Here is a 14,284-nt window from a genome sequence, read left to right as displayed (position 1 = left end):
AGTTTATTTTTGTTAATTATATGTTTTATTTTGGTATAATCTAATTTGAGTTATAGCTATTCTCTTTATGAGTCTAGGTAATGCCCTCCGACATCGAGTGTGCATCCATATGGTTGCTTGCCTAATGTCGAGACGTTTTAGCCCAATCATAGGGAAAATGTGAGTGTACTTCAATTTATTTAAAGGGCCACTTATTGCAAACACTATTTATCTTAAGATTTATACCAATGTTTGTAGCGATATATGTAGTTTTCCTTTTTATTTGTTCCTTGGAATGTAACAAAAACAAGTGACTTGTTTAGTGTAAACAAGTTGTTGGATGAAATGATCAAATTTTGCATGTAAGCCAAATCTAAAACCAACCAGTGAGAATAAGCTCCCACTTATTAGAGATCTCGACATGCACTTATAAGCTTGGTCAAAAACCTCTAACCCATTCAATTAACCCCATTTCAGAAAGAAAAAAATGTGAATTTTTTCACCACTTCCTCATTGGTTCCCTTGTGTAGATCAACAAAGATCTCCATGTTCAATTTTGGTAAAGGCTTCATGTTTGATAAACCCATATGTTATTGAATCCCTAAATGCTTTTTTAAGGCCGCAAGTGGGACTATGCATCTGAGCCATCTTTTATCGACCAATTTTCTATGTAAGGATTGTGCAATCCCCATTGTTGACAACATCGTTGTTGGTTGCATTATGTAGGGCTTACCCTACTGCCATAATAACAAAGTGGGTTCCCATAAGGGAAGGGTCCAACCCCTAAAGTTTTTCCTACTTAGCATTTTGCATTGTCTCTATTTGCACACCAATAGAAAGAAAGGAACCCCATCATTTCAGGAGGAGGAATTCATTTGCCTCCTATCCTCAAAACATCCCTGATCCCATGGAGAAGTGACTTTCACTCCCATCGTCAAAAGTAGGCATTGTCGTGATGTATCCACTTTTTTAAAAATGGCAACATTTTTCCACAATCTTTGAACTAGACCATTGTCCATCGATTACCCATGTCAATCATTCCACTTCACCAATGGTTGAGATCAACCAAAATAGGAGGAATAAATGGGTAAATATCAGCGAAACCCTAGCCTCAACCCCCACAAGTTGCACAAAACTCCACATTTTTATGTAATTAGATGCATGAGTGATCATCATCAAGATGTAATATTTGTTTCGCCTTTGATGTTGTTTTAATTGACTTGTGTTCATTCATAATTTTTCCCTAGAAATTCATTTTAAATATTAGCTAGATTTTAGTCATATGATTGGAGTGTTATATTGGCTGATAAGACATTAAAAATATGTATCTATTAAGTGTTCTAATAACATGTGTAATTATTGTTAATTGATTTAAAATTATTGTTAAATCATTAATAAAAAGTATATAGTTAACATAAATATAATTAATAAAATTGTATTTATGTTTATTATAATAATTTAATTTCTTTTTACAATTAGAAATCTATTAAATATTTTGAAAAGACTATTTAAAACTTAAACATATATATTTTCCTTTTATAACAAAGAACCAAATTATTTAAAAAGTATTATGATAAAATTTATGATTGTATTATTCAAACCAAATTGAAATAACCTTTAAATTACAAAGGCCATAAATCTAATTATCACAAAAGAAGAAAAGGTTTGTATGGCCTCCGTTTGAATCCTTGTTGGTTTTCACTATGTCATACAGCATTTATTGTGGGAATACTTTCATTTATAATGAGTTTGGCCTTCTCTAGCCCAATAGTTGATGCTGGTGCTAGAGTTGCTTCTGTTACTGGAGATAATGGCTCTGCTAGGCAAACACCCACATAAGTTTGTTCCCAAAGTGTTCCGTGAGGTAATTCCTCTCATGATATTATTTTGAATGCCAAGGAGTTTGATAGTGCTTGCACCTGGTTAGAACAAAAAACCCTTATTGGGTATTTTGTGGGTCGTACTCCTTCTGAATGCACACTGTGGGAATGGGTTTTCAAGGTCTAGACACCTCAAGGTGTTCACATTCAAAGCCTTACCATAGGCTTTTTTCTTTTTCTCTTTGGCAATGCAGGCCAACCTAAACATGTTTTTGTGTGAGGCCCATGGACTGTAAGGTCCTCCTGGTTTTTCAGTGTTGGTTGCGAGATTTTGCTATCTCCGATGATTAGAAACTTAAGGTACCCATTTGGGTGGAGTTCCCAGGGCTTCCCATTCCTTTCAGGTCTTTTTTACTTGCTATTGCTCAAACTATTGGCAAGGTTGTTTGCCTTGAACCAGACAAGTTTTTCAACTCTCGTCCCCAACGCAGGGTTTGTGTTGAGGTCAACCTCTCTAGGGACCTCAAAGATACAGTGGATATATAGATCGGTGGTACCACCTTTACTCAGAAGGTGCTTTACCTTAACCTTCTGAGTACCTGCTACCGGTGCCCATCCATTGAGCACAAGATTAGGGATTGTCCTTTGTTGGACCGTAACCATCCTTCTACCTCAGAAACCAAGCCCACTCTGGCTGCCAAGAAAGATGAATAGACTACGGTGGTGAAAAAAGGGAAAGGTTCGGTTGCGGCTAAGGCGAGCTCTGTGCCTATGGATCATGGTAAATCTAGTTCAAGTTAGATACCCATAAAATCCCCTGTTCCATTTCTCTATCTGCCTCCTATTTCAAACCCTGAAGGCCAGGGGATAGTGGGTGTTCATACTCCGGATCTGTGCCCTTTGTGGACTCGAGTGCTACAAGCGGCATCAATGATTGCCCAACAAAAGTTATGCCAGTCTCGCAGCCCAGATGGCCATGATGAGTTTTTTGACAATGGGGAGAAGCTTCGAATTGCTATTGATGACCCCTCATTTTTGCACAACTTCTCCTCTCTTGGGGACGAGGATGACATGCAAGCTGGGTTACCATGAATTGCATGTCATGGAATGTGCAGGGGCTGACAGACCTCCCTAGAAAATATATTGTGCGTGATACCAAGCATCGGTTTGATCTTGATGTGCTTTTCCTCCAGGAAGTTAAAGTTGCTAGGTTTCTTCTTACCTCAACCTGTCGTGTTATTTGGCCAGATAGTGTCATTTTTGCTTCTCAGCATGAAGCTGGTCGATGTGGTTTTGTTACTCCTCTCTCCCCTTGTTTAGTTTCATCGGTTGTTTCACATGGTTTTGATCCTTTGCATAGGGTGGTTTGGATTTTGTTGTCTTTTTAGAATCATTCTTTTGGTATTGTTAACATTTATGCTCCTAATGATGTTGTTGAACGCTCACACCTATGGCGTTGGTTAGCAGATCATTTGCCACCTGCAACATGGGTTTTTTGTGGGGACTTCAATATGGTTGAGATGGCCTCTGACAAGGAAGGCCTTTTTCCCTTTAGATGGGTAGTTGGTGAATGGGAGGCTTGGTTTTACATGCCGAAAAAACTAAGACTTTTTTTATCCTAATGTTACTTGTTGCTGCCATGATGGGATTTGGCACACTTGGTCCAATTTTCGAGTTGAATCTGATAGAGTTTTAAAAGACTTGACAAAGCTATGATTTCTGTCGAGTCCTTTTTTTCTTTTTCTTAAAAGCATACCTTTCCTATCATTCCTCTGCCTGATGTGACATTGTTAGATCGATCCCCCATCCTCTTTTCCATCACCTAGTAGTCATCTCAGCCTCAACTGAATAAAACCCAGTTTTACCTCAACACTTCTTAGTTGTCTCATTTGCCAACCGTTTCTCACATCCTACATGTTTGGAATCTTGAGCCTCGACTCTTCAATCACCACGGATGGGATTAATTGGTGGAATGACACTATCCTTCGTACTAAGAGATTTCTTCGCATTTATAGAAGCTAGCTAGCTATGTACCACAAGAGATCTTATGAAGCCACTACTCTTGATCTACGTACGGCCTCTAAGACTCTTGCCATGAATCTGTTTCATATGGATCTCTAGGTTCAGCTTGCCAACCTTTAGCACCAGAAATAGGTTGCAGATAGTTATGCTACTAGGGGAGCTCAGATCAAAGCCTATATCCATTGGTTAGAGGTTGGCGATCAAACTTCCAAGGAGTTTTTTAATGCTTTGAGGGCTCATCATACTACTGTGGGTATTAAACACATCCAAGAGGATCAATGAGTTCTCATTGACCTGCCAAATATTCTTTAGGCTTTTGTATGTCATTATGAGTAGGTTTTTACGGCTCAGGGACCTTCTATTGCACGTGATCATGCACTAAAAGCCTGCCTTGATGTTACTCTCAATAGGCTTGCACCTGAGCAGTATGCCTTTTGTGAACAAAAGCTTACTCTTGCAGACTTAAAGGAAGCTATCTTATCCATGGCTGATGACAAAGCCCTTAGATGTGATGGCTTCCCTTGTGAGTTTTACAAGACGCTTTGGGATGACATTGGCCCTGATTTGCTTTATATTTATTTTGAGGCTTACAATTCTAATTCATTGGGCAGCTTCATCAACAAAAGGAATATTAAATTCATACCTAAAGCTGGAGATCCTAAATAAATATGCAATTGGAGGCCCATTACTTTGTTGAATGTCTCCTACAAAATCATTGCCAAAGCCCTTTCTCTTAAAATTCAGCATTTGCTCCCTCAGATTGTTCAACCTGGAAAAATTGGATTCATTAAGTCCTGCTATATCTTGGACAACAACATTGCTATCTGGGAAGGAATGGAATGGGGCAGGCAATCCAAACAACAAGCCCTTTTCCTGAAGATTGATTTCACCAAAGCATATGACCGTATTGAATGACCCTTTATTCTTGCTATGCTTAAAGCTCTAGGCTTTGGCCTAGTTTTTTGTCAATCAGTGCAAATGCTATTTGGGGATGCTTCTGCTTGTATCACCATTAATGGTCGTCAGTCTGAAGCTATTGGGCTCTTCACATCTGTCCATGAAGGTTGTCCTCTAGCACCTTCTCTCTATGTTTTGGCAACTGAGTGTTTTGGTTATCTGCTGGCCAATGCCATCTCACATGGTCCGTTGCATGGTATTTCTTTACTAGAATCAACCACTCAGCTAGTTAATGGCCATTTTGCAGATGATTCCTTCCTCACGTTGATTGAGGATGAGGAAAATATTACAAATGCTTTGCAGTGTTTAGATACTTTTTGTCTTGCTTCAGGGTTGGCTATCCAAATGGCACAAGACCCTTTTCTACCGACAATCTTTTCTGCCAGGCCCTCACTGGTTGTAGCAATATGGATGGAAATGGGTCCAACATGGGGAATTTTTTTAATTTTTGGGCATTCCCTTTGCTTTCCAAGCATCTCCTATGGAGTTGTGGAATGTTGTTCTTTCTCAAATTGAAAATAAGTTGGATTATTGGATCACTAAGCCCCTTTCACTTGCGGGAAAGTTTTAAATATGCTCCAAAGTGCTTTCTTTTACTCATGTTTATTATTCTTACTATTGTGCTCCTTCCGAAGCTTCATACCTCAAGCTTGAACATCTTCTCAAGGACTTTCTCTGGGCCTTTGATGTTGTGCACAGAGTGGCCTGGGACTTCTATTGTTTACCCAAGGATTCTAGTGGTGTTGGCTTGCTTTCCATCCACAAGTAGGGGATAGCCCTTTGTGCCAAATGGGTCATACTAGCTCTCACTAGAGATGAGGCCTAGAAAATTTTATTATGTCACTGCATTTCTTTAGGCTTTTCGGTCAACCACCCCGCCTGGAAGGGGATTGGTTTTCAAACCCTTCTTGTGACTTTTGAACCTGTTTAGATTCAGGGCACCTTTGTTGCTAAGAGCATTTGGAAATCTTGGGAAGCCATTAAACGTTGGCTTCGTTGGGCCGGTAATGGATTCAAAGATGGGCTCTATATGAATCATCAAAACCTTTGGTGGTTGCCTTTGTTTGCCACTCAAGGGGTGCCTTTAGCCAAGCTTCAAGGAGCCAGTGCTTTGTGTTTATTTCACAAGGGTATCAAACCACCCAAAGATTTATTCTCCAAGTTTACAATGATTCTTTGCTCTTGGGAGGATTTGCAGGTGCAGTTTAGGCTTATTCGTCCAGATTGACAAACAATTCATCTTCTAGTTTCTGCGGTTCCTCCCAATTTGTTACACAAGCTTGGAATTCACTCATCCTGCCCTTGGTGGAAAGATTGGAAGTGGTACCTGCCACTCCAATGGCTAGTTATAAGCCCAGACTAGGGTATCGGTGGCTGGTGCCCCATCTTCTGATGGTTGATACCCTCAATCAGCGTTGGCATTTGCATTCTTTGCATAAGATTTGGAGTCTTAGATTTTCCATTGTTTGGCATACTATCACTGAGCCAAAGATAACTCACTTCACCTAGTGTCTCCTCTTCTAGGGATTTCCTTTGGGCCCTCGACTCCAGCATCTTGGAGTTCTTGATCCTAGATGCCCTTTTTGTGGCCAACCTTAAAGCTTGCTGCATATTTTTTGGTTTTGCAGAAGAGATCAGGATTACTGGCTCTAGAATTTTGATTTCTTCAAGCCTTTTTATCTAGAGGCCTTCACTTGGCATATGGTGGTTCTAGGTGATGCTCCCAGACTACTTTTTAGATATGCCCAGATTTGGCATGCTTTCAGAATGGAGATATTGTTCAAAATTTGGAAAGATCGCAATGTTGTTTTATTCTCTCAAAACTTTCTTGATATTTATGTTGCAGTGTACTCTAAAGCACATATATGTAATAATGTCATGATGCAGATTCAAGTACAAACTAGCAAAGTCGCGTTGGAAGTGGCTCACCTGCAGGAGCTACTTGCTCACTGGGGAAATGCCCCTTGTACGGTTGCCCGTGTGCCTCCTGATTTTTTTTTGGCAACCATACTCCTTGCGGTTCCCAGCGAGGCTAGAACAGTTCCACTCGCCACTCTCAAACCCCCAGATCGCAGCCTCGTCGCCGCTCTCCCAATGGTGGCTCTCGTGGCCTTCACCACTCAACCTCGCCTTCTCGGAGGTTAGGCTCAGGCTGGTCCCCGATGGCTCTTCCTATTGCCACTGATGTGGGTTGGTCGTCTATTCATCGTGACCCCAAGTGGGCATTCCCTCGGCTAGATTTAGTCATTTCTCCTCCCAAGGCCGAGGAAGATAAAGAAAAGGATAAAGATGTTGCTGTTGCTGACGATTGGGCTCCCCTTAAGCCAACCAATAACCCCAAGGATTTCTGGGGTTTAGATGAAAAAGACTCTCCTTCAGCTAGCACTGCTCTTATAGCCTAAAGTTTTTTATTTCTGCTTATATATTTTTTTTTGATGAATAGTTGATCTCCAGCCTTGGGCCGTTTGAACTTGTGGGGTGATCCTCTATCTCCCGACTCCTTTTTTATGAATATGCATCTTTAAAGTTTTAAATTAAAGGAAAAGGTCTATTCATCAAAAAAAGAAAAAAGAAAAAAAGAAATATAGACCCATCTTTAATTTTTTATCATTAATTCTTTAGATTTTGAGATAATATTGATTGTTAAAAGTTAATATAATATACGTAGAAGTTAATAATATTTTTAAAAATCTCATATCTTAAAGTTTCTAAATTCATACGTTCTAAAAATTAATATATAATTATGCAACTTAAGAAAGTTTCTAAGTTTACATTTTGTACAAATTGGTAAAGCAAATTTATAGTATATTATAAAAATATTATCTATTGTAAAAAATAACATGTCAATCAATATGGTCCCACATTTTTAGCTTTCATATCCGATGGCTGGTACGACATCAAATTTCAGGCATGCTCTAAACCTATCAAATGTTTTACCAATATAAAGCTCTGCTCATTTTCGTATTGAATGTTTTGACCATATTAAGCTGACTGACAATTTGAAGACTTCTCTTACCCGATGACTCTTATTAGTCCCTGCCTTTTAGGCAGGAGACTAGTTTTCTTCCTCTTTAAGCTATTAATAAATGTTTTGATAAAATTTGTAAACATTAGTTAATCCTAATTGATTAACAATATTGCTATTTTCTGATTGGCTATGACAAATTTTTTCGGTGGTTTAAAATATTTTTTAAAGAAAAAATGATTAAAATTATTTCAACAGTTCAAGCTTCAGGCATTTATAGATTTTGGTGGATGTGGAATGCATTAAAAGAAGACTAACACCTCTTGAAATAATTGTTGCATCGTGCACCGCAAATTTCTCCATCTCGTATTTAATATGCGATAGCTGGCAGGTTATAGAATTGTATGGCAAGTCTACGAAACTAGGAGTTTTCTAAAAAAAAATTAATATTTCATGCTTGCTTTTTGAAATACTTTGAAAGCAACATTTTTCTTGTCAATGGTTTGATTTTAAATAAGATGAGGAATGGTAGTTAGACAAGGATATGGATATGGACTTTATCACAAGAAGAAGAATATTAAAAATTTGGCTAAGCCAAAGTGAGTATATTTGACAGATTGGGGTCCAATCGCAAGACAAAAGATTTCCTCCTAGACCATTTCAGCATTAGAAGCAAGAGGAGACAGGTGAGTAAACTCTGACATGTAAATTTCTCTCCTACCAATGCCTTTCATTTGAAGCTTTTGCAAATATACAGAAGATGTCAAAACATAGTAGTTAGGAATGAACCCATTTTCAAAATACTATGAAACAAATAATAATTAAAAAGCATTACCTACCTTAATTTCGCAGAGAGTGTGAACAATGTTTTATTGTGCTCTTAAGAATGGAATACTTGCAACAAATACAAACGCTCTAAAAATACATAGAAGACTATTTCGATGCAACAATTATGCAATATGGAAAACAAATCAAATAATATAAAGGATAGGAATTAAAGTGTCATAAATTAAAAATTAAAAATTAATTTAGTCTAAGGGATCTTGTTGTATATATTCATATTTCACCTCCTTGTCATGGTTTTCCTTAAAGAGCTCAGAATTAATTATCATGATGGGTATATGTAAGCTTGCAACTGCAACTGCTTGAATATTGTTATTATCTTGTTATTGTAATGGGTGATGGTTGGCGAGTTTATCCAAACTAACTAATAGTCATCAAAACTTTCGAAGAAGTCATTCTTGTGGAGCTTGTTATTATTACTGTCTTGCAACAATTGACCGAGGAAATTGAGACGAATATTTTTAACCCTACAATTGGCAGCATTCATTTGGCGCACATGCATGTCGACAAATATCAAGCCCCAAAAACATAAACTGAAGCCAAAATAGCACACATAACTCATAATAGTCTTGCACTCTTCTAGAAATTTTATATTGAGCAAAAAATTGTGAGATCCAATGAGAGAATCAAAAGGTTAATCTAGGAGGTGGAATTGTAAATCTAGGAGCCATTAAGAACCATGAAGAATCAACTTTAACAATATCGCCACAACAAATTACTGTAAACCGATGACTGGTCAATTGAAAATTCATTAAAAAGGAGTTCTATTTAAATAGTAAACAGAGAAAATTGAATTAGAAATTCTTGCACATCGGGACACTATACCAAGCATTCATAACTGAAAACTGATACCAAACATTAAATTATAAACTGGGCCTTTGAGAAAAGAGTTGAAATGTCTGATATGAAATCAATTATAAAATATAAAAGAACCCATTAAAATGCCATTCGGTTCAAATGCATTGTAATTGAAATCTTGATTCTTGAATCTATATCACTCCTTAATAACAACAAAAAATAAATTCATATGGACTCCTTAGCAACCTGTATAAATAATACTCATACCATGATTTATCAATAAATTAAATTAAAATTTGATTCTTGATCTGTTCTCTCTTAACATTAACTGATAACAAGTTTCACGAAACAAACCATGAAAGATTGTTTGCTTTGTCTTCAAATTTAATGTCACTTGCTATGGCTGGCTGTAGAGCTTGTTTTTTTAAAGTTCTTGTGTAAGCAGCTGAACTATGTTTTGTACATTTAGTTGTGTAGATGATGTTGCCAATGAAATTCTTTGATATGTGTTTTCAGCATGAAAAATTTCAATTTTTAAAGATGAATAGCATAATTTATGTCTCTGCCAAATATTTTTTACATTCATTACAAGGCCTGGTATCAATCCCATTAAAGCTTGTCGCTGACTTGGGAAGGGACGTAATATGATGTTATTTTGTAATATAAACATAGGGGGTCAGGTGACTACATAGAGAGATATTTATATTTTCCTATTGTGTGTTGTGCTTTCTAGATTGTATGAAGCTTGATCTATAACTGGAATGAATATCTGTGATTATATCTTAGCTTTATATGTAGTATCACAACTTTTAGAAGTTAATCCAGATACTAAAGTATATTTTAAGATGCCAATTTTGTAAAGCTCGAAATTAACTGACAGAACCTTGATTTATTATGAACAAGATATACTGAAATGTGTTAAAAGCCTCATAGTAAATACCTTGTGCATATTTTAAGAGTCTTTCAGAGCTAATGCAACTTGACAGTAGCAAACTGTACATTAAATGACTTTTTCAAATTTTCTATGCTTTCTCATTGAAATCGTCAAAATAAAATGGATTAGAATTTATGAACTTTGCACTTTCTCCAATCTATGAAAATATGAATTCAATGTTTATAAAATTTGATTTATGGAATAATGTAGACAGCTGAATAGAGAGCTTGTAAACAATTGACTATGGATTCTCAAAATTTTACATTTGCATAGAAAATATTCCATGTTGTAAAATTAATACCTTCATTTTAATAAAATATTATGTCTCCATGAATTTTGGATTTTTGGTGCCCTGTGTACTCCCCTCCAACAAAAAAATGTCAGTTGGCAACATGCCATTAATAGAAAATTCTTCATATGCAACAAAACATTACAATGATTCGAATTGGGAACTTTGATAGAGTTCTTTTATCTTAATTGCAACACATTGAACAATACTGCATTATAAATAAAATAGATTTAGAATATAGGGTGAGTTTTACTTTTGCTGTTCTCCATAACTTTAGATTTGCATAAAATAGATACATTGATTTTGACAAGAATGTAGAATTGACATTGTAAAATTTGTTCATTCTTTTAGTAACTTCATGTGAAGTTGAGTCCTTCATTACAAAGTGTCATATATGTTCACATCATGTTCTTCCATTTTTTTCTTGCTTCAGGGACTAAAGAACATAATGCACGGTACACCACCGAAGGAGTTTCTCTTCTTTCAAGGTCAGTTGCAATTGCTACGATTTGTTGTTCCAAAAAATAAAAGTAGTGTCACTAATTTTTGTGTCATATTTTTATTGTGGTTATATGAAAATACTTTGTAAACATAACTTGAAACTAGTTGTATTAGCAATTCATTTTTGACTTCATCCATCAAATGACTAACACATTTCCAACCAAATCTAGTACATTAGGAGAGACATCATCAAAAAATCCAGTTGTAGTAGACACATACAAAGAAAATGACAAAGTAGAAAACATATCAATTCACAACTTGACAATGTGCATTGCTTTCAAATAAATAAATTTAACAACAATGGAGCTCCTTCGAATACTGACAAAGTTGCCACCTCTAACAAGTTGGAATGGTGTGATTTGTATGGAACTCTTACAAATAACATTGCAAAATGAACATCTTTGCAGGGAACACTTGCAGCTTAAAACAAATTGTTCTCAAAATTCTCTTCCTAATTTTATTTTAGTTAACAAATTTATGTAAACAATAATCCTGAACAATTATTTGTTCGAAAACTAATTCATCTCAATATTTAAATATTTGATAATCTAACCAAGAGGCAGGGACTCCAGCTCCACAAGAGCACTTGTTATAATTTATACTTTTTCGTTTTAGACAGTCAGCAGCTTAAATTTTATACGTTTCCCCGAGTTCAAATCGAATGCAAAATTTTTTCAGAAGGTACTACATGGTTTTTATTTCTTATTTTTGCTGTATGTTTGAATTCATAAAGTTTTTATTCAACCTACTTATTGTGGCTTCGTATCTAAATGCAACTCTGAAGTTATTTAAATTTTCCTCAGAATTAGGTTTAGTTTAAATGTTTCAGGAATTAATCTTCTTCTTCATAAATGTCAAGTTTACTCTTTTTGATGTTGGAAAATTGCTAATCCTAAATCCTCAAACCTAATAAAAGTAAATTATGTAAACTCTCGTGGGAATTTGAGAGTCCAGCATGGACGACCTGGAAAAGCAAATGGTGGTGACTGGGGAGATGATGTTAGAAAAAAGGTTGCTAATTTGGCTGACATGGATATGATCTTTCAGGCATATCTGCATAGCTGCGGGCACTCAAAATTATAGCAAATTCTGTTTGTCATCTGTTTTTGTTGCCTTACATGCGAGCTTCTATTCCAGTAATGACGACTCTGCTTACTGAGATCATTAAATTATGCAGTTGATTTTGCAACTCCAACGGTAAGTAGGGGGATATTTGCCAGATGCTGTATTTTTTCAACTGTCCTGCTAGACAAGTATCCAATTTTGGATCATACATGATGCACATGATCTGCTTGACCGGATACCTCGAGGAGATCTGTAGATATCCGTTCTCAGCTCGAAAATCACATTCTAAGATTATAGACCTATTCTACAATATCTATTGACATGAAGAATTTATTTAAAATGCAAGATTTGTGTTGCCTCGATATGATACCAGAATTTGCACAAAATAGAGGTTTTAAATGTTTCACGAACTTTTAAGTTAATGGAGTGGACAGCTATAAAGCCAAGCTTCCACTACTTTTGCCATCATCCTGCCCATGTCAAATAGAATCTTTGTAATTGGTCTTCAAAGGTTAAAGGAAGAGTGATTTATGTCAAATGCAGCTTCAATTGCCCGGGTAGACATATGTCAAATGTCAAAGAATACACGAGGCATGCAAGCTATTTGGCAGAATTGCAAGTAGCTTGAAGTGTCTTTCCTAGGCCATCTAAAACTTTTGTTTTCAAACTTGAAAGATCTGCAACTATCCATTTCCAATTAATGGGGGCCATAATTACAATTTTGGATTGAAGGTGATTCTCAACAGGTGGATTATTCGTTATTGTCCGCTATTAATAGAATGAGGAACAGAAAATTGAGGGTGTTTCCCGAAAAAATGAAAAAACAAATAATCAACAGATGAAACAGAAGATATAGTCTCGTTGTCTCTTGCAGCAGTACTAAATAAATGATTAAATTTTATATCCCCAATTCCACTAAATACTTGACACCAATTTTATATAACATGCCTAAGTGATATGAAACATCCAAGAAACTATTTTGTTTCATGCTTTTCATCTGGAATTTGAGAAAATGAAAAGCCTAAAGTGTAAACATCGGACTTCACATTCGAACAGAGGGTTCCTGTTCTGAAAGGTTGTAGAGAACAAATTGCTGAATATTCCCAATGGGGCTTTTGTAATTCACGGAAACATCTAGAAAATGTAAAAAACTAAAAATAGTACAAGAGAGACATAAAAATGATATATATATATATATATATATATATATATATATATATATATATATATATATATAACACATTTTTTTGTATGGATGAACCCCAAACAAACTTGAACCCACCTCAAGCATTTTTTGGATGAACCTTGAACCTGAATCCGAACCATACAACTTGGAATAAATTTTGTTTCTTTTGGTTTCATTTTGTTGGAATTTGAAACTAAATCAGATTGTCTAAAGCTTCTGTATGATTCTATTCCTGAGCAGCTCATTTACTTTCCAGAAGCAGCTTGAAGGAGCTTGAGCAGCTTGAGCAACTGAACCATTTCAGCAGGTCAACATTAATTGATGCTCAGAAATCTTATCCCCTGTTTCACTGTAACTCAGCAACTAAGTTTTTGAAGCAACTTTGTCAATTTCTTAGCGGTGAAGTTTCCTGACTTATAAATAAGGGAGAAGGCAACATTCCAAGGAGAGCAGAAAGGAGTAGAAGAATATAGCAGAGCATATAGCAAAGAGAAAACAGAGCAGCCTTCCTCTGTTTCTCATTGAGTTTTTACAGCAGCAGCTATAGCTTAATATTTTTTTTCCTGTGTCTGTAGAGTAGTGATTGCTCTAGACTGATGTAAAGCTCATAGAAGCTTCATTAAACTTAGTATGCAGCCATTGAGTGCTTGAGATTTTGTTTTTTGTATCAGCAGTAGTTATTTGCTGTAGAGATGTGTTTCTAGATTACTAGTTTTAATCCATTTTGAATATACATGCAAGAAAGAAATTGCACATCTCCTCTTATGATTTGATTCTCTCCATTTAAATCTTTATTCTGTTGTGCATTTGTTTGTTGGAAAATAAAGAGCAACAATTTCTATTCTTGTTCTGTGATTTGGGGTTTTATTTTCCATAGTTTACGTGGTGGGATAACACGACTGGTTCGCATTGTTAACATTGCTCA

At 36.1% G+C, this 14,284-nt stretch overlaps 1 protein-coding gene across 1 annotated transcript in view; it reads left to right on the top strand.

Annotated features, from left to right (window-relative positions):
* The first annotated feature begins 11,661 nt into the window (after positions 1–11,661).
* The window catches only part of LOC149528119 (uncharacterized), a 79,177-nt gene continuing 76,554 nt past the window's right edge, over positions 11,662–14,284 (top strand). The window contains exon 1 of the mRNA XM_089810971.1: positions 11,662–11,789. The gene's annotated coding sequence lies outside the window, so the exon portion shown is untranslated. The remainder of the gene's footprint in view (positions 11,790–14,284) is intronic.

This window comes from Cupressus sempervirens, chromosome 11 (genome assembly GCF_028749045.1).
Source record: "Cupressus sempervirens isolate cs-2001-9-10 chromosome 11, ASM2874904v1, whole genome shotgun sequence".
Taxonomy (NCBI): Eukaryota; Viridiplantae; Streptophyta; class Pinopsida; order Cupressales; family Cupressaceae; genus Cupressus; species Cupressus sempervirens.
The sequence above is the reverse complement of the archived record's forward strand: the minus strand, read 5'-3'. Positions and strand labels throughout refer to the sequence as shown.